Raw genomic sequence first — 19,155 nt, 5'->3', positions numbered from 1 at the left:
AATCACTCTTTGAATCTTGCTAAGTTTCAGTGTTTTTATCTATACTGTAAATGCCCTTTTGAGTCCTTGTGTACTGGTTTCAAAGCGCAGGACTAAGAAGTCTTTTATCTTTTTGAGAACGTGTAAAGTTTATGACTTGTGAGGAATGGAGATTTTAAAAAGGTGACAGCTATTGAGAAGAACTGCTAGAATAAAAGAAAAAGTGATACTGACTTGAATAAGAACATAAGAACGGCCATAATGGGTCAGACCAAAGCTCCATTTAGCCCAGTATTCTGTCTTCTGACAGTGGCCAATGCCAGGTGCCCCAAAGGAAATGAACAGAACAGGTAATCATCAAGTGATCCACCCCCTGTCACCCATTCCCAGCTTCTGGCAAACAGAGGGTAGAACACTATCCCTGCCCATCTTGGCTAATAACCATTGATGGACTTATCCTCCATGAATTTAGCTAGTTCTTTTTTGAACCCTGTTATAGTCTTGGCCTTCACAACATCCTCTGGCAAGGAGTTCCACAGGTTGACTGTGCACTGTGTGAAAAAATATTTCCTGTTGTTTGTTTTAAACCTGCTGCCTATTAATTTCATTTGTGACCCCTAGTTCTTGTGTTATGAGAACTTCCTTGTTTACTTTCTCCATACCAGTCATGATTTTATAGACCTCTATCACAGCCCCCTCCGCCCCCCCCCAGATAAGTGCCAGCAGTCTGGTTCCATTTTGGTTTAGATGGAGCCCATCCTTCCTGTATAGGCTCCCCCTTTCCCAAAAGTTTCCCCAGTTCCTAATAAATCTAAACCCCTCCTTCCCACACCATCGTCTCATCCACGCATTGAGACCCTGCAGTTCTGCCTGTCTAACTGGCCCTGTGCGTGGAACTGGAAGCATTTCAGAGAATGCTACCATGGAGGTCCTGGACTTCAATCTCTTACCTAGCAACCTAGATTTGGCCTCCAGGACCTCTCTCCTATCCTTCCCTATGTTATTGGTGCCTACATGTACAACAACCACCGTCTCCTCCTCAGCACTACACATAAGTCTATCTAGATGTCCAAGAGAGCCACAACCTTCGCACAGGGCAGGCAAGTCACCATGTGGTTCTCCCTGTCATCACAAACCCAGGTATCTATGTTTCTAATGATCGAATTGTCCATTACTAATACCTGTCTCTTCCTACTAACTGGAGTTCCCTCCCCTGGAGAGGTATCCTCAGTGCGAGAAGATACCACATCATCATCTGGAAGGAACGTGGCAATGAGCTCAGAACAGTCTAGTACACAAAATGTATTCTTCTGCTTGATTATTCTTTATTTGAAACTGTATATTGGCCATGTTGACTGCAAGGGATGAATATGCTATGAGAGGAAATAATATTTTCAAGACCAGTAGACAAAATAAATATGTTAGAGGAAAAAACTGATAGCAAACATCCATAATATCCATCTAATCATTCTATACATATTTTGAACGTTCCAAGGACAATCTAAAAGACTCTAAAATGTCTTCATTTTAGAAAATGGTTGAGAATTAAGATGTAATGATGAAGAATTATTACATTTATTAGCATGAAAATAGATATAAAATAGAATTTAGAACAGTGCCTTTAATTGATTTGATAGTAATAGAATTTCATTCATAAAAATCTAAAAAAAACCAAGGTTTTTGTCTCATTTGATGCTTACTCAATAATTAACAAATTGCTGAAGTGACTGCAAATGAGATATACTGTTTTTTCATCAATAAGATGGCAATCAAGGTAAAATATTATTCTTTCCTATGATAAAACCAAAAATTAACATAATCCCTGATTACAACTACATGCATATTGATTAAGGAATGTTTTATGTTTTTTCTTAGTTATAAAGTTACACTATTGATAGCCTTTGGTTTCTGGTGCAGAAGGGCTCATTTGGGCAAGTGCTTTGGAGGATAGGATAAAAATTCAAAATGATCTGGACAAACTGGAGAAATGGTCTGACGTAAATAGGATGAAATTCAATATGGACAAATGCAAAGTATTCCACTTAGGAAGGAACAATCAGTTGCACACATACAAAATGGGAAATGACTGCCTAAGAAGGAGTACTGTAGAGTAGGATCTGGGGATCATAGTGGATCACAAGCTAAATATGAGTCAAGGGTGTAACACTGTTGCAAAAAAAGCAAACATCATTCTGGGAGGTATTATCAGGAGTGTTGTAAGCAAGACACAAGAAGTAATTCTTCCATTCTATTCTGCGCTGATTAGGCATCAGACTGGAGTACTGTGTCCAGTTATGGGTGCCACATTTCAGGAAAGATGTGGAGAAATTGGAGAAAGTCCAGAGAAGAGCAACAAAAATAATTAAACATTTGACAACATGGCCTGTGAGGGATAATAGAAAAAACTGGGTTTGTGAGGTCTGGAGAAGAGAAGACTGAGAGGTGACATGATAACAGTTTTCAAGTGCATACAAGGAGGAGGGAGAAAAATTGTTCTTGTTAATCAATTAGGATAGGACAAGAAGCAGTTGGTTTAAATTGCAGCAAGGGCAGGTTAGGTTGGACATTAGGAAAAGCTTCCTAACTGTCAGGGTAGTTATGCACTAAAATAAATTGCCTACGGAGGTTGAGGAATCTCTGGAGTTGGAGATTTTTAAGAGCAGGTCAGAAAAACACCTGTCAGGGATGGTCTAGATCAGTAGTTCCCAAACTAGGGGCACCGCTTGTTCAGGGAAAGCCCCTGGCAGGCCAGGCCAGTTTGTTTACCTGCCGTGTTCGCAAGTTCGGCCGATCGTGGCTCCCACTGGCCGTGGTTCGCCGCTCCAGGCCAATGGGGGCTGCAGGAAGGGCGACCAGCAAGTTCCTCGGCCCGTGCCACTTCCCACAACCCCCATTGGCTAAGAACGGCAACCTGCAGCCAGTGGGAGCCATGATCGGCCGAACCTGCGAACACGGCAGGTAAACAAACTGGCCCGGCCCACCAGGGGCTTTCCCTGAACAAGCGGCGCCCCTAGTTTGGGAACCACTGGTCTAGATAATACTTCGTCCTGCCTTGAGTGCAGGGGCTTGGACTAGAACACCTCTTGAAGTCTGTTCCAGTCCTATGTTATTTAGAGCACATATTTTTAGAGCATTTATGTTAATAGCTTCATCAGTGGTCTGACATAGAGGCAAACAGTGCATTATGGCCCTGATTCAGCAAAACAATTAATTTTAAGCACCGGGTACATGGCCCTGATGGGGGCCCAAGCTAGGGATTATGATGCAGTGAAGGCAGCAATCCTGGACGGCCTCAGACTTTCTGCTGAGAAATATCGGCAAAAGTTTCAGGTAGCCCGGTGGGCGGGGGCATGCGCCCCCAGGCCTTTGCCCAAAGGTTAACGGACTGGGCAACAAGGTGGTTGAGGCCCGATGCCCACATCGTGCTGCAGATAATGGATCAAGTGATCCTTGAACAGTTTGTACAGTGTCTACCCGATAGGTTGCGGGTTTGGGTGAGGTGACATCAACCGGCCACCCCAGAAGCCGCCGTGCAAAGAACGGAAGAATATGCAGAGGAAGACTTCCTGCTGAGGGAGCATCGGGCCCTGCGGGTCACAGGGCGGGGAAGGAAAACCCGTGAGCACCCTGGGGTGAAGCCGGTAGACAAGCAGTGGGAGAAGCCCAAGGGGACCCCCAACCGCTCGGGGCAGCTCATATGCTGGTGGTGTGGACAGCTGGGACATAAGAGCTGGGACTGCCCGGTGATGGAATGTGGGGCAGCTGAATTTTGTGGTTGGACTAAGATTAGGGGGTAGAAAAAGAGCCGTGGGCTGGCCACCATCCCAGTGCAGGTTGGAAAAAGACCCCAGAGGGGTCTAGTGGATATGGCCTCCGCTTGCTCCCTTATACAGCGGCACTTAGTGAAGCCGCATTGGCTTATCCCTGGGGAAAGGATGCTCGTGGAATGCATCCATGGGGATAAGGCCCAGGTACCCCTGGAGGTGCAGGGGAGGTTTGCCTGGAAGAAGGTGGAGGTAATAGGGGGGTTGGCCTACCCCGTGGTCCTGGGGGTGGACTGGAACCCTTCCCCAAAGGGGAGAGGGGGCCCGAGGAGGAGACCCCCAAAACAGGAAAGAGAGAGATCCCTGGAGACAGGGGACGAGGCCCGTACTGCAGTGGGCCCTGGGAGGGCGGAGTTCCCACAACCTCCAGGAGAAGAAATTGAGACATTACCACCACTACAAAAAAATCCTAGATATACTATATATTTTTAAAAAGTTCTTAGGTATGGAGGAAGAAAGAATATTAAAACAAGGGATAATTAACAAGGTGCACTGCTTAATAGGAAATCAAATAAAAATAAAATTAACACTGCCCTTGGAGTACATGTATTTTATCATCCTTTCTAACAACCCAAGCTAGTAAACAGACCAAAATGTGGCTTACTGAAAATAGCTATATAAATAAAACAAAGTCATGGTTGTTAAGTGAAAGCATTAAAAAAAAAATGCACCAGAGGCCCAATTTAATAACCTACTCCCACCATAGACCATTAAATCTTCAGGGAAAGCTGCTCTCAAAAAATGAAGCATCTGCCAAAACACTAGCATGCTACGGACTTTTACAGTTCACAAAACTATCCCTCTTGCATGTATATTATCTGCATACAGCTCAGCTTTAAGATGCTAAACAAATCTATGAGTCAACTGGAAATAGTCATAAGCTCATCGCAAATATTAATACAATATTTTCTGATACTGGAAAGGAGAGTAAAAGGCATTCACTCAGACTTATACAAGTTCTATAGGATGTCAACTCTTAATTTGATTAATGTTGCTCACACATAAAACAGTAAAAATAAGTAATAAAGCAACACAGCAAGCAAAACCACAAACAAACAAGTGAAAACATTGAAAATAAGAAGGGAAGTAAGACATCAAGTGGTTGGTTATGGGCATTTTAAATGAGTGCTTAGGATCCAGGCTGTGCAATTGCAACACAGCCCTGTAGAAACAGGCAAAGTTAAAATTCTCCTGGTTTCACATTGTATGTGTCACTAACTCAAAAACTCAGAGTAGGCTCATTTAGTTTTTACAAGTCCCTTAAGTAAACAGAGCACAGTAACACATGGCTTCCGAGTTTGCAGACAAATCCCTGCTTCAAAGAGCTTGCAAATAATCTCTTCATCCTACAAAACACTTAGCACCAAACATAGTGCTTGCTACCTATGGGTCAAAGGGAGTACTCTGAAGAGCCAGAACTGTACCAGATAGCAAGGATCTGGCCTTAATGGTTTCCAATACCTCTCCGCAAACAATCCAGACAAGTGATTTCCATTAAGTTTTAGAATTGATTTGGGGAGAGGGCTGGACAAGAGTTTGGCCCTAACTCCTGCACAATAAAGTGCTAGAAGCCCTTGGAACCATTTGAAAGCTGTGCTGTGCCCCTGGTGAACACCACTGAAGATCAAGTACTCCCATTAGCACTGGGAGATGTAGTTTGTCTGGGAGACACCCGCCATCCCCTAAACGACCAGGTAGTATCAATGGCTGGGAGGGACCCTCCTAACCTTAAAGTGGTCTGTGGCAAAAAACCCAAAACAACAGAACCACGCAACTGCAACACCAGCTTCTTCCACCTTCAGCTGCTAAAATCCTCTACCCCTTCTTCCTTGAAGATCTAGCCCCAATAATCCATGTGTTTGTCACCTTCAGACTTGATTACTATCACTGTACTTGGGGCTAAACGTTTGAGCAACAGAGACACCAGCTTGTACAAAATACAACTTCCAGCCACTGTGAGCTTTCTACCTTGTTCTCCATTGGCTCCCAGACGCCTCTCTCCCCAGCCACTGCAGCCCAGCCAGGGCTGGGAAAGAAGAGGCACATCACACCCCGGCCGCCCTAGCCCAGATAGGGCTGGGAGAGAGGAGGCTTGTATCTGCCCAGCTGTGGTGACTTAGCCATGGCCAGGGGAGGGGGCCGGCTGAGCTCCCCAGCCACTGCAGCCCTTCAAGCCCCAAACTCCCCCCCCAGCCCTCACCCCACTGCCCCCCACACTACCACCTATTCCCCGCACACCACCAGCTTACATGTGCATCCTCCTCTCCAGGGTCCAGTCACCTAATTAGTGGAGCCACACTTGCGCAGCTCCACTAATTAGATGCACGGCCCTTGTTGCCCTCTTGAGCAGCTGCCCAGGCACGCACCTTAGAGGGAATGCAGCTTGTGGGTGCACCAAAGCAATAATTATCTTGCAAACATCCATGATGACAGCACTGATCATTGACTTGCCAACACTAAACTGATTAGCCACTAACGTGAGCAATCCACTTCTGGACTGGTATAACTTCCCTCATTTCTATGTTCTGGCTCTGAAGGGCTGAGGCAAATTCCTCAGGTGGAAGTTCTGGGCCTGCTGCTGGTCATCCACGTCTGTAGATGATGTAGATCCACCACTCCTCTAAACCAGCGGTCAGCATATAGGGAATGCACAGCTATTAAAACACACATCAGCTGCCTCCACTCCGCCATGTCTGGAGCCTGCATGATCTCCTTAGGAAGGCATGTTGCTGTCTTCTCAGGGTGACAAGCCCTGCCAAAATGTCCCCTACCATGTCTTATGCCCTGTATCTCCACTCTGTTTCTGAAATAGGAGTTGCACTGATGTCAACTGTTCGATCAGGTCATCACTCAAAACAGGATCTATGTCTTGACACTGGTTGGAACAGAGGCTGCAGACAGAAATCTTTAATGTGCCAAGCTGGAGGCGGTTTACTTACTAATTGGTGGGCTAAGACAGCTTCCACACAAGTGCCCAAGAAGGACAGACAAGTTCTCTTATAATATACTATGAAATAATTTATAGAGTGGTGCACCTTAGAGCTGCACTAAGAACCATGGGATGTGACCCCAGAAGTCCTAGTGCCTCAAAATGAATAGAGTCCACCATGGACTCAGTTGAGTGGATACCCTTGAGCTTTGCAGTGTGGATGCTCAAACTCATGTGCCAATCACCCATGTTAACTCTAGAGTGAAGATATTAACCATGCCTTGGCACACTACTACGCTAGAGGTTGTGTGGGAAAGTGGTATAGAGATGGCTATGCTGGCTCTATGCCTTCGGGGAAGGCCCTCTGGTGGACATGGAACTGCTATGTAATAATCTAGGAATACTGATCTGTGATAATTGTGTCAATATTGTATGAGACCTGGTCTGTGAGATAGTCACTGTTTAGCTATACTAGGTTATTGGGTTTCCTCTATGAATGAGTTGATCTGTTGGGTGTTGAAAAAGCAAGCACGAAAGCAACACAATAGCTCTAGGTAAGCAGCCTCCCAACAAACTCTTGGGGAGCAGTTACAAGACAATGGCTGAGCTATTAGCGGTAAAGATACTATTTCCAAGTTTCAGCCCAAAGTTGCACAGAAGGTTTGCCAAGGTTGGGAACTTAGAGATCAAGGGGACAGTAAGTTGTTAAAAAGAGTCTCTGGACAGAGAGGGCGGGGAAGCCAGAGAGCTATTCCTGGGGAGAACAACTGGCCTGGGACACAGACAGCTCCTGTGGGAATATGTGAGGTAGTTGGGTCCATCCCATATTTCCAGGGGATGGTAAGCATTAATGGAAGCTAGAGATGGGACTACATCTTTCCATGAATTTGTACAGGACCTAGTACATTGTGGGTACTACCATCATATAAATAATAATAACATTGAAGGATTCTGTGAGCCTTAATATAAGAATAAATGAAGCAAGATTATAAAAAAACAAGACAATTTATATTAACTTTCAGTGAGGAAACAACACAAATCCTAAGATATGCAGTCGTAACACAAGGGCACACAACAATCCACACAAAACTGGAGTGAAACCAAGAGTTTTTAGCCTCATCCCAAAGATGTACATCAGTGAATAACCTACGACAGAGTTTTTCAGATGTGCAGAACATCAGTAGGAAAGAACCCTCTTAAGACTTTATGTCAGGATGCTCAGCTGTTCCATATTGCTGCCAGTCTCAGCTTTTTAGGCTCCTATACAATTCTCATTGAAGTCGATGGAAAGACTTCAATGGGAGCTGGACTAGGCCTTTAGATGGGATAATATAGAGAAGCGGCAGCTCAAAAAAGGCTGCACAACTTTTGTGGATAAGAGCTGTCTTCTAAGTGGTTTTAAATGTTTGTACCATTGTCACAGTAGGTGAAAAGTAGCTGATACCCATGTTCACCGACAGAATTAGTGCTGAGCTGTTCACGTCTCATACAGTGTAACTTTCTAGATATGCAGGGCCCAGGCAAAGTAATTAGAGATACCTAAACACAAGATCAAGAAGTCTGAACATAGTCCTAAATGTACAACAAAATTCCATGTACTGCAGTTAATATTTAATAGTTTTTACTGGACTGGAAAACAAAGCATGAGAAGCAAGAACAAAATTAACAAAATGTGAATATGATAGTGGGTAGGAAGTAGCAGATATTATCACTTGAATCACACAAGAGATGCTGTATGCTGTATTCATTCAAGTTATTACAATTCATTGGCAGGAAATAAACTTTTAATTAGACCAACAGCTTCAAAGAAGACTCATAATGCTTTTTATCCTTCCATGCACAGGTTGAGATTCTCTCTCTCTCTCCCTCTCTCTCTTTAATAAACAAAAATATAGTAACTGCAAGGTTATATGAATCCTTTGAATAATTCAAGTCATGAAATAGCTTTAAAACTCCAGGCTCAAATTGTTGCAAATTCCTATTGAAATCAATGGGAATTTTGTCTGAATAAGGAGTGCAGGATCAAGGCTTCAGTAAAGTAGTACTGAGGAAATGTATATGTCTAAACATTTCTTTCCAAGATGCTTCTGGCAATGAATTTTGCAGGGGGTTATTACAGTTCATGGGTGGTTAATGCACCTGATGCAAGCAGTAATCTCCCAGAAATGCACAGCCTTCAGTTTTGCTCAAGTGCTCACAACCTGGATTACAATTGATTTAACCATTCTCTGTGGGATTATTAGGATTTTGCCTCATTGTTTCATTTACTACTAATAATAAATTTACTACTAATAATGGTTAATACCAGGAAACAATTTAGTATGTGATAATACTCTTACGGGTTTTGTTGATCTTTCTTTCTTTTCCAATATAATGGGAGTAGTCATTGTGAATAATAAACACAAAGAATGAACTTCTCTTTGATGGTTGTGGTGAGGGATGTTTGGTTTTTGTAGTCATCATGAAAAGGAGTACAATAGATTGTGCTCTAGAGTAAGGGAGTGAGAAGGCAAGGTGGTGCTTCCTCCTACCTCAAGAAGCTGAGAGACTCCAGGAAGCTGGAGAGGAAATTGTGGGCTTTGTGGTTGGTTGTTGAGAGGACTGCAAGGATATTTTGGAGGGGGTTGAACTGTATATTTTGACGAGGTATTTTATGTTTGTGTGGAGCCCAGGAGATCACAGTGTATAGGTGACCTTGACAGCCTTACCTTGCTGGTCTCTAGTAGGCCTTTTGATGGCTACCATTAACGGTTGAGCAGTTCTGTCCCCCAACTAGCCCTACATCTGCCCATGTCCCATCCAAGCAATTAATTATGCACTCCCCAGCCACATATCAATTTTGGTTCCCCAGCCCCACTTCTGCTCCCTGTCCTCTGATTCTCCTGCCTCTCCAGGGGTTCTTCATTCTCCTCTCCCCGGTAGGGGAGGGGCAGAAAAGGACATCTCTGTAGCTACCTCCAGGGTGGAAGCTCCAGAGGTTCTTCACTCCCTTGCCCCATCTTCCTCTTCCCAGACTTGGTGTTGCAGGGATGGAGAGGGGAGGGATGAGCAGAGGGCAGATATTTTTTCACAGGAAGGAAGGAGGGAACAGAGCCACTCCGAACTTCTGGACTCTTTTTGCTTCCTCTTTCCCCTTCTCCTCCTGTGAGAATGGTGTTGTCTGCTCACTCTCCTCCTTCTTCTACTTAAAACCTCCTCTGGGCTCCTGAGGGCTGGGGACAATCTCTGCCTGCCTCCTTCAGCAGCTCTCATTGGCTGCTGTTCCTAGGAAGTTGAGCAAGTGGGAAGTTAGCCAGGGAAAAGGATTTTTACCTGGGCAGGACTAGAAATCACGTGAGGGCTGGAACTTCTTGTGGCATTCCAACACTGGCTCCAAAATCATGTTTCAGACAGAATATACATGTCTTGATTATGAAAACCATTACACTGTGGAATAGTCTCCAAAAGGAAGTGGTGGAAGGCCCAACCCTGAAGACATTTTAAACTATGCTGGTCAAAAGTACTTGAAATTCTAGGGTACCTTGCTTTGGCAAGTGATAGTTTAAATACCCTAATCTGTCTTTTTCATCTTTAATTTCTGTGATTCTATATTCTTTAAGTCACAACACTCTGACATGTTATTTAAATAAGTGGATTTTCTTTTATAATTCTAAATGTTAGTAGGCTGTATTTATAAAATACGTAATTCTCTAACATGGGGATTCTAGAGTGAGGGGGAAATTCTAATTCTCTCTCTTTGTAGAATACTAGAATTTGCATTTTGTCAATAGTACACTTGCAAGCAGCAAGGGTTTTTTTAGAGCTGAATTCTTGACAAATTAGTTATCGAAAAAGTTTCAAAATGTTAATGGAAAAATAGAAGAACTAGAACTAGAAGAGTTGTAGCTGCTCTTTGTGATGCAAGGGAAGGATTACAGAAAATAAAGAAAAAAAACTAGGAGTCCTTGTGGCACCTTAGAGACTAACAAATTTATTTAGGCATAAGCTTTCGTGATGCATCTGATGAAGTGGGTTCTAGCCCACGAAAGCATATGCCCAAATAAATTTGTTAGTCTCTAAGGTGCCACAAGGACTCCTCGTTGTTTTTGCTGACACAGACTAACACAGCTACCACTCTGAAAATAAAGAGGCACATGGGGGATGTGTAATTAAAAAGTGAAAGCAGAGAAATGGAATGTGGAGGAGAGCAAAGGCGTTTGAGTTTCGTTCAGCTACCTATCTATCCAGTTACCTATCAGTGGTTAATGGTAGCTGAAAAAGGCTCAGAGAGATACTCTTATCTCTCAACCTGCCATCTGATGTAGTGGAAGTGAGATTTCCCCTGCATACATAAATTAAATGAAGACCCTGGGAACCTATTCACACTATCTTAGATTTCCTTTCATGCCCATAGCCATAATAGCTAAGTAGTGATCACCTCTCTGTGATCTCATTCTTAACACAGCACTTTTCCACTGGATGTGATGTAAGCTACTAGTCATAACTGAAAAATAAAGTGCTCTAGCAGCTTCAGAACCCCAAATCGAAGATAAATGTAAAGCTTAGCAATATGGGATGCAGCAGTTTTAATAAATTCACTTCTACCAGGTACAGGGAAACCTGTAGATGTCCAGTATAGGAGAAAAGTCAAAACCAGTTACAGCGAATAGGAGAGCTGAAAAGGAAATAGATAGGATAAATGACACCTAACAGCTTCACTTATTGGTGATGCTGTTTTGGGGTTGGGTGTGGCTGCTTTAACAGAACCTGTTCCACACCCCATCAAAATCAGTGGAAAACCTCCCATTGGCTCCACATGGGCTTTGGATCAGGCCTAAAATGGAGCCCAAGAAACTTTTCCACATGTTCTCTTGAGCCAGGGTGCTGGAGCAATATTTATAGTGGAAGTGCTGAGAGCCATTGAACCAAACTGTAAACCCTGTAGATCGGTGGTGGGCAACCTGCGGCCCTCAGGCTGTACGCAGCCCGTCAGGGTAATCCGTTGGTGGGCCACAAGACAGTTTGTTTACATTGACCGTCTGGAGGCATGGCCGCCTGCAGCTCATGGCCCGCTAGCCGATTACCCTGATGGGCTGCGTGCAGCCCGTGGGCCGCAGGTTGCCCACCACTGCTGTACATGATGGAAACTACTTCAAGCCAGGGGGTGTGGCAGCACCCCGAACACCCCTTCTTCCAGCTCCTATGCTCTTGAGCAGCTTCACTTTCACCTACTAGTTTTGTAATTCACTGGGTAAGAAACAAAACTAAACCTCATCCTACATGAGAATTAAATTGAGATATCTTAGTTAAAGTGAAATTTTGTGCTTATTAATTAAAACTATAGTTTTTATCACCCACTAGCTTAAGCTCATGTTGACTTTGGTATTACGTGAAACAACTGATTTAACCTTCAAATGAGCTAATTAATTGTATTGTTGGTATAAACTGGCAGTTCTTCAGGGTGTTTGAATTTAATTTGAACAGTTGAAAACATTTCATTTTTGTTTGAGAACTTCAGGAATAGAAGAAAAGGCTTCAAGAAGGAAGATAAGGACAGTTAGATACACTGAACACAATGTAACTGAGCCTCAAATATAAAACAGAGAGCAAGGAGTACACTGAAGGCAAGGAGTACACTGAAGGACAAAGGAAAATGATTAAAAGCCTTTGGAGCTTGACTTACGAATGGAGAAGGAAGACTTCAGGCAATGAGGAAGTAAAATAAAATAGATCTTTTGAGGTAAAGGAAGAGAAAGCAGTAGACTGAAAAGAAGATAAAACATAACTGACCTGTTTTATTTAACAGTATTGAGAGAAAATATTTGGGTTTTAGAAAGAGTATATGAATAACTAATTTTGAATTACTGAAAGTAACCCAGCCTAATGTACTCAACAATGTTACTTGAAATGGCACTCTGAAGAAATACAGTCAATAAACCCTAATATGTGCTACATCCTTTTATGTCTATGCTTCATTACAATGCACTTCTGCATAAGTCACTGTTTCTCAGATTTGTTACCACCTCAAAATGGCACTAAATGCATGTTAATTGAAAGCAAATTAAAGTATTGTAAAATGATGCTGAAAAGTTGTAAAAATGTTGTTTTATGCTCTGATAGTTAAACCTGGGACAATTCTTTAACAGTTAGTTACAAAAAATTATGGACTATTTAAGAAATGAGGAAAGTGAGGGTTCTGAAGACTGTAAATGTAAATGGTTTGAAGAGAGAGTCATAGTGATTAAATACTATGATCCTCCAGCCTAAGCTCCTGCATACCAGAGGCCAAAAAAACAGATAAAATAGATGAAGAGTTAGGCTCCAATCTTGTAAACACACACGTATGTGCTTAATTTTAAGCACACAAATACCATTGAAGCCAATGGGGCTACTTACACACTCAAAGTTTAGAACACGTGTAAAGTGTTGCAGGATTGGGGCCTTAAATAATTTACATTATTTCACATACCATTTTGTTTTGCTGTTTCAATCCTGCCTCTTAATAAGTTATTGCAACATTAAAGAGGATAGGTAGAAGGTGATTCCAGAAATAAACAGTACCTGAAAATCCAGAGGAATGTGTTATACGTCAAGTGTGGCTTCTGAGATTTTCAAATGCAACCAAATGAATCACTTTGGTATTTTCATCTATACAATATATTACTTGATTCTTCAGGGGAGATCTTCAGGCTTTAGTTTCTGCTGGCAACTTGGATAAAAACACTCCATGATTAATGAGTCCTGTTTTTCTGATGTGGAGGAGTAATTCCTGACTAGGCCATCAGTAATGTGAGTAAATATGAAGAATGCCATATAAATGCTTGCAACCATAACATCTTGGCCTGTAATCTCATCAGGCCTCAGGAGATAAAGAAGGATGGCCTGGTGGATACTTGGATTGAAGAACCTCAAGAAAAAGTAAAAAAGTAATGGTGATGATTCAGTGGAGGTCCTTATCTCTGACTCTGTACCCATCCAGCATGGCCTTAGGAGCACTGTGCTGTTAAAGGTGCCATCTTCCAGATGAGTCATTATACTGAGGTCCTTACTAAACTCGGTAGAAAATGGAAAAAAATCATAATTTTTGTTGAAACTTTGTTTTGATGAAATTTTTCCAACTAGCTCTACACCATTAGAGATTGCCCTTTTTTGCATGTGTAACCCACACATCTCCTGAGTGCGGTGCTCTGTCCCATCTAGTGGCACCGAGACCACTTAGAGAGAGAGATTAATGAGTTTGCTTTATAACCTTAGCGAAGAGCCATATGGCTTTTAGCTTACGTGGTAGAGCAGAATTGGGCAAACTACGGCCCGCAGGCCACATCCAGCCCACAAAGGACCGTCCTGCCCAGTCCTTGAGCTCCCAGCTGGGGAGGGTAGCCCCCAGCCCCTCCCCCACAGCTACACCGCCGCGTGGGCAGCGCTCTGGGCAGCGGGGTTGCGCTCTACTGCCAAGCAGCGCTGCAGCGTGTCTGGCTCCAGCCTGGGGGCATGGCTGCCAGACATGCTGCTCTGAGGGTATGTCTACACTACGGAATAAGGTCGAATTTATAGAAGTCATTTTTTTAGAAATCGGTTTTATATATTCGAGTGTGTGTGTCCCCACAGAAAATGCTCTAAGTGCATTAACTCGGCGGAGCGAGCGCTTCCACAGTACCGAGGCTAGAGTCGACTTCCGGAGCGTTGCACTGTGGGTAGCTATCCCACAGTTCCCGCAGTCTCTGCTGCCCATTGGAATTCTGGGTTGAGATCCCAATGCCTAATGGGGCTAAAACATTGTCGCGGGTGGTTCTGGGTACATATCGTCAGGCCCCCGTTCCCTCTCTCCCTCCGTGAAAGCAAGGGCAGACAATCGTTTCGCGCCTTTTTTCCTGAGTTACCTGTGCAGACGCCATACCATGGCAAGCATGGAGCCCACTCAGGTAACCGTCACCCTATGTCTCCTGGGTGCTGGCAGACGCGGTACGGCTTTGCTGCACAGTAGCAGCAACCCATTGCCTTCTGGCAGCAGACGGTGCAATACGACTGGTAGTCGTCCTCGTCGTGTCCGAGGTGCTCCTGGCCACGTCGGCTGGGAGCGCCTGGGCAGACATGGGCGCAGGGACTAAATTTGGAGTGACTTGACCAGGTCATTCTCTTTAGTCCTGCAGTCAGTCCTATTGAACCGTCTTATGGTGAGCGGGCAGGCGATACGGACTGCTAGCAGTCGTACTGTACCATCTTCTGCCAGGCAGGCAAGAGATGAGGATTGCTAGTAGTCGTATTGTACCATCTTCTGCCAGGCAGGCAAGAGTTGAGGATGGCTAGCAGTCGTACTGTACCATCTTCTGCCGAGCAGCCCTGAGATGTGGATGGCATGCAGTCCTTCTGCACCGTCTGCTGCCAGCCAAAGATGTAAAAGATAGATGGAGTGGGTCAAAACAAGAAATAGACCAGATTTGTTTTGTACTCATTTGCCTCCTCCCCTGTCTAGGGGACTCATTCCTCTAGGTCACCCTGCAGTCACTCACAGAGAAGGTGCAGCGAGGTAAATCTAGCCATGTATCAATCAGAGGCCAGGCTAACCTCCTTGTTCCAATAAGAACGATAACTTAGGTGCACCATTTCTTATTGGAACCCTCCGTGAAGTCCTGCCTGAAATACTCCTTGATGTAAAGACACCCACTTTGCTCCCTGAAGCCAACCCTGTAAGCCGTGTCGTCAGTCGCCCCTCCCTCTGTCAGAGCAATGGCAGACAATCGTTCCGCGCCTTTTTTCTGTGCGGACGCCATACCAAGGCAAGCATGGAGGCTGCTCAGCTCACTTTGGCAATTAGGAGCACATTAAACACCACACGCATTATCCAGCAGTATATGCAGCACCAGAACCTGGCACAGCGATACCGGGCGAGGAGGCGACGTCAGCGCGGTCACGTGAGTGATCAGGACATGGACACAGATTTCTCTGAAAGCATGGGCCCTGCCAATGCATGCATCATGGTGCTAATGGGGCAGGTTCATGCTGTGGAACGCCGATTCTGGGCTCGGGAAACAAGCACAGACTGGTGGGACCGCATAGTGTTGCAGGTCTGGGATAATTCCCAGTGGCTGCGAAACTTTCGCATGCGTAAGGGCACTTTCATGGAACTTTGTGACTTGCTTTCCCCTGCCCTGAGGCGCATGAATACCAAGATGAGAGCAGCCCTCACAGTTGAGAAGCGAGTGGCGATAGCCCTGTGGAAGCTTGCAACGCCAGACAGCTACCGGTCAGTTGGGAATCAATTTGGAGTGGGCAAATCTACTGTGGGGGCTGCTGTGATGCAAGTAGCCCACGCAATCAAAGATCTGCTGATATCAAGGGTAGTGACCCTGGGAAATGTGCAGGTCATAGTGGATGGCTTTGCTGCAATGGGATTCCCTAACTGTGGTGGGGCTATAGACGGAACCCATATCCCTATCTTGGCACCGGAGCACCAAGCCGCCGAGTACATAAACCGCAAGGGGTACTTTTCGATAGTGCTGCAAGCTCTGGTGGATCACAAGGGACGTTTCACCAACATCAACGTGGGATGGCCGGGAAAGGTGCATGATGCTCGCATCTTCAGGAACTCTGGTCTGTTTCAAAAGCTGCAGGAAGGGACTTTATTCCCAGACCAGAAAATAACTGTTGGGGATGTTGAAATGCCTATATGTATCCTTGGGGACCCAGCCTACCCCTTAATGCCATGGCTCATGAAGCCGTACACAGGCAGCCTGGACAGTAGTCAGGAGCTGTTCAACTACAGGCTGAGCAAGTGCAGAATGGTGGTAGAATGTGCATTTGGACGTTTAAAGGCGCGCTGGCGCAGTTTACTGACTCGCTTAGACCTCAGCGAAACCAATATTCCCACTGTTATTACTGCTTGCTGTGTGCTCCACAATATCTGTGAGAGTAAGGGGGAGACGTTTATGGCGGGGTGGGAGGTTGAGGCAAATCGCCTGGCTGCTGGTTACGCGCAGCCAGACACCAGGGCGGTTAGAAGAGCACAGGAGGGCACGGTACGCATCAGAGAAGCTTTGAAAACCAGTTTCATGACTGGCCAGGCTACGGTGTGAAAGTTCTGTTTGTTTCTCCTTGATGAAACCCCCCACCCCTTGGTTCACTCTACTTCCCTGTAAGCTAACCACCCGCCCCTCCTCCCTTCAATCACCACTTGCAGAGGCAATAAAGTCATTGTTGCTTCACATTCATGCATTCTTTATTCATTCATCACACAAATAGGGGGATGACTACCAAGGTAGCCCAGGAGGGGTGGTGGAGGAGGGAAGGAAAATGCCACACAGCACTTTAAGCACAGCACTTTAAAAGTTTACAACTTTAAAATTTATTGAATGACAGCCTTCTTTTTTTTGGGCAATCCTCTGTGGTGGAGTGGCTCGTTGGCCGGCGGCCCCCCCACCGCATTCTTGGGCGTCTGGGTGTGGAGGCTATGGAACTTGGGGAGGAGGGCGGTTGGTTACAGAGGGGCAGCAGTGCTCCAGCTGCCTTTGCTGCAGCTCAACCATACACTGGAGCATACTGGTTTGGTCCTGCAGCAGCCTCAGCATTGAATCCTGCCTCCTCTCATCACGCTGCCGCCACATTTGAGCTTCAGCCCTGTCTTCAGCCCGCCACTTACTCTCTTCAGCCCGCCACCTCTCCTCCCGGTCATTTTGTGCTTTCCTGTACTCTGACATTATTTGCCTCCACGCATTCGTCTGTGCTCTGTCAGTGTGGGAGGACAGCATGAGCTCGGAGAACATTTCATCGCGAGTGCGTTTTTTTTCTTTCTAAGCTTCACTAGCCTCTGGGAAGGAGAAGATCCTGTGATCATTGAAACACATGCAGCTGGTGGAGAAAAAAAAAGGGACAGCGGTATTTAAAAAGACACATTTTATAAAACAGTGGCTACACTCTTTCAGGGTAAACCTTGCTGTTAACATTAAATACATAGCACATGTGCTTTCGTTACAAGGTCGCATTTTGCCTCCTCCTACCGCGTGACTACCCCCTCAACCTTCCCCCCTCCCTGTGGCTAACAGCGGGGAACATTTCTGTTTAGCCACAGGCAAACAGCCCAGCAGGAATGGGCTCCTCTGAGTGTCCCCTGAAGAAAAGCACTCTATTTCAACCAGGTGACCATGAATTATATCTCACTCTCCTGAGGATAACACAGAGAGATAAAGAACGGATGTTGTTTGAATGCCAGCAAACATACACTGCAATGCTTTGTTCTACAATGATTCCCGAGTACGTGTTACTGGCCTGGAGTGGTAAAGTGTCCTACCATGAAGGACGCAATAAGGCTGCCCTCCCCAGAAACCTTTTGCAAAGGCTTTAGGACTACATCTAGGATAACCGCAAATGCCAGGGCAAAGTAATCCTTTCACATGCTTGCTTTTAAACCATGTATAGTATTTTAAAAGGTACACTCACCAGAGGTCCCTTCTCCGTCTGCTGGGTCCAGGAGGCAGCCTTGGGTGGGTTCGGGGGGTACTGGCTCCAGGTCTAGGGTGAGAAACAGTTCCTGGCTGTCGGGAAAACCGGTTTCTCCGCTTGCTTGCTGTGAGCTATCTACAACCTCCTCCTCCTCCTCATCTTCTTCGTCCCCAAAACCTGCTTCCGTATTGCCTCCATCTCCATTGAAGGAGTCAAACAACACGGCTGGGGTAGTGGTGGCTGAACCCCCTAAAATGGCATGCAGCTCATCATAGAAGCGGCATGTTTGGGGCTCTGACCCAGAGCGGCTGTTCGCCTCTCTGGTTTTCTGGTAGGCTTGCCTCAGCTCCTTCAGTTTCACGCGGCACTGCTTCGGATCCCTGTTATGGCCTCTGTCCTTCATGCCCTGGGAGATTTTCACAAAGGTTTTGGCATTTCAAAAACTGGAACGGAGTTCTGATAGCACGGATTCCTCTCCCCAAACAGCGATCAGATCCCGTACCTCCCGTTCGGTCCATGCTGGAGCTCTTTTGCGATTCTGGGACTCCATCATGGTCACCTGTGCTGATGAGCTCTGCATGGTCACCTGCAGCTTGCCACGCTGGCCAAACAGGAAATGAGATTCAAAAGTTCGCGGTTCTTTTCCTGTCTACCTGGCCAGTGAATCTGAGTTGAGAGTGCTGTCCAGAGCGGTCATAATGGAGCACTCTGGGATAGCTCCCGGAGGCCAATACCATCGAATTGTGTCCACAGTACCCCAAATTCGAGCCAGCAATGTCGATTTAAGTGCTAATCCACTTGTCAGGGGTGGAGTAAGGAAATCGATTTTAAGAGCCCTTTAAGTCGAAATAAAGGGCTTCATTGTGTGGACGGGTGCAGGTTTACATCGATTTAACGCTGCTAAATTCGACCTAAAGTCCTAGTGTAGACCAGGGCTGAGCGGCATGATAAGGGGGCCAGGGCCGGGTGGTTGGATAAGGGGCGGGGGTTTCCGGGGGGCAGTCAGGG

The 19,155-nt window shown here is 45.4% G+C and overlaps 1 protein-coding gene and 1 long non-coding RNA gene across 2 annotated transcripts in view; one reads left to right on the top strand and one right to left on the bottom strand.

Moving 5' to 3' along the window:
• Positions 1–17,628, bottom strand: part of LOC140910608 (uncharacterized) — a 102,738-nt gene extending 85,110 nt beyond the window's left edge. The window contains exon 1 of the long non-coding RNA XR_012158664.1: positions 17,348–17,628. This is a non-coding gene — a long non-coding RNA (uncharacterized lncRNA). The remainder of the gene's footprint in view (positions 1–17,347) is intronic.
• TRMT9B (tRNA methyltransferase 9B (putative)) overlaps positions 1–19,155 on the top strand; it is a 39,963-nt gene that overhangs the window by 10,048 nt on the left and 10,760 nt on the right. The window lies entirely within an intron of this gene.

This window comes from Lepidochelys kempii, chromosome 4 (genome assembly GCF_965140265.1).
Source record: "Lepidochelys kempii isolate rLepKem1 chromosome 4, rLepKem1.hap2, whole genome shotgun sequence".
NCBI classification, from domain to species: domain Eukaryota; kingdom Metazoa; phylum Chordata; order Testudines; family Cheloniidae; genus Lepidochelys; species Lepidochelys kempii.
This window is presented reverse-complemented; position numbering and strand designations above follow the sequence as displayed.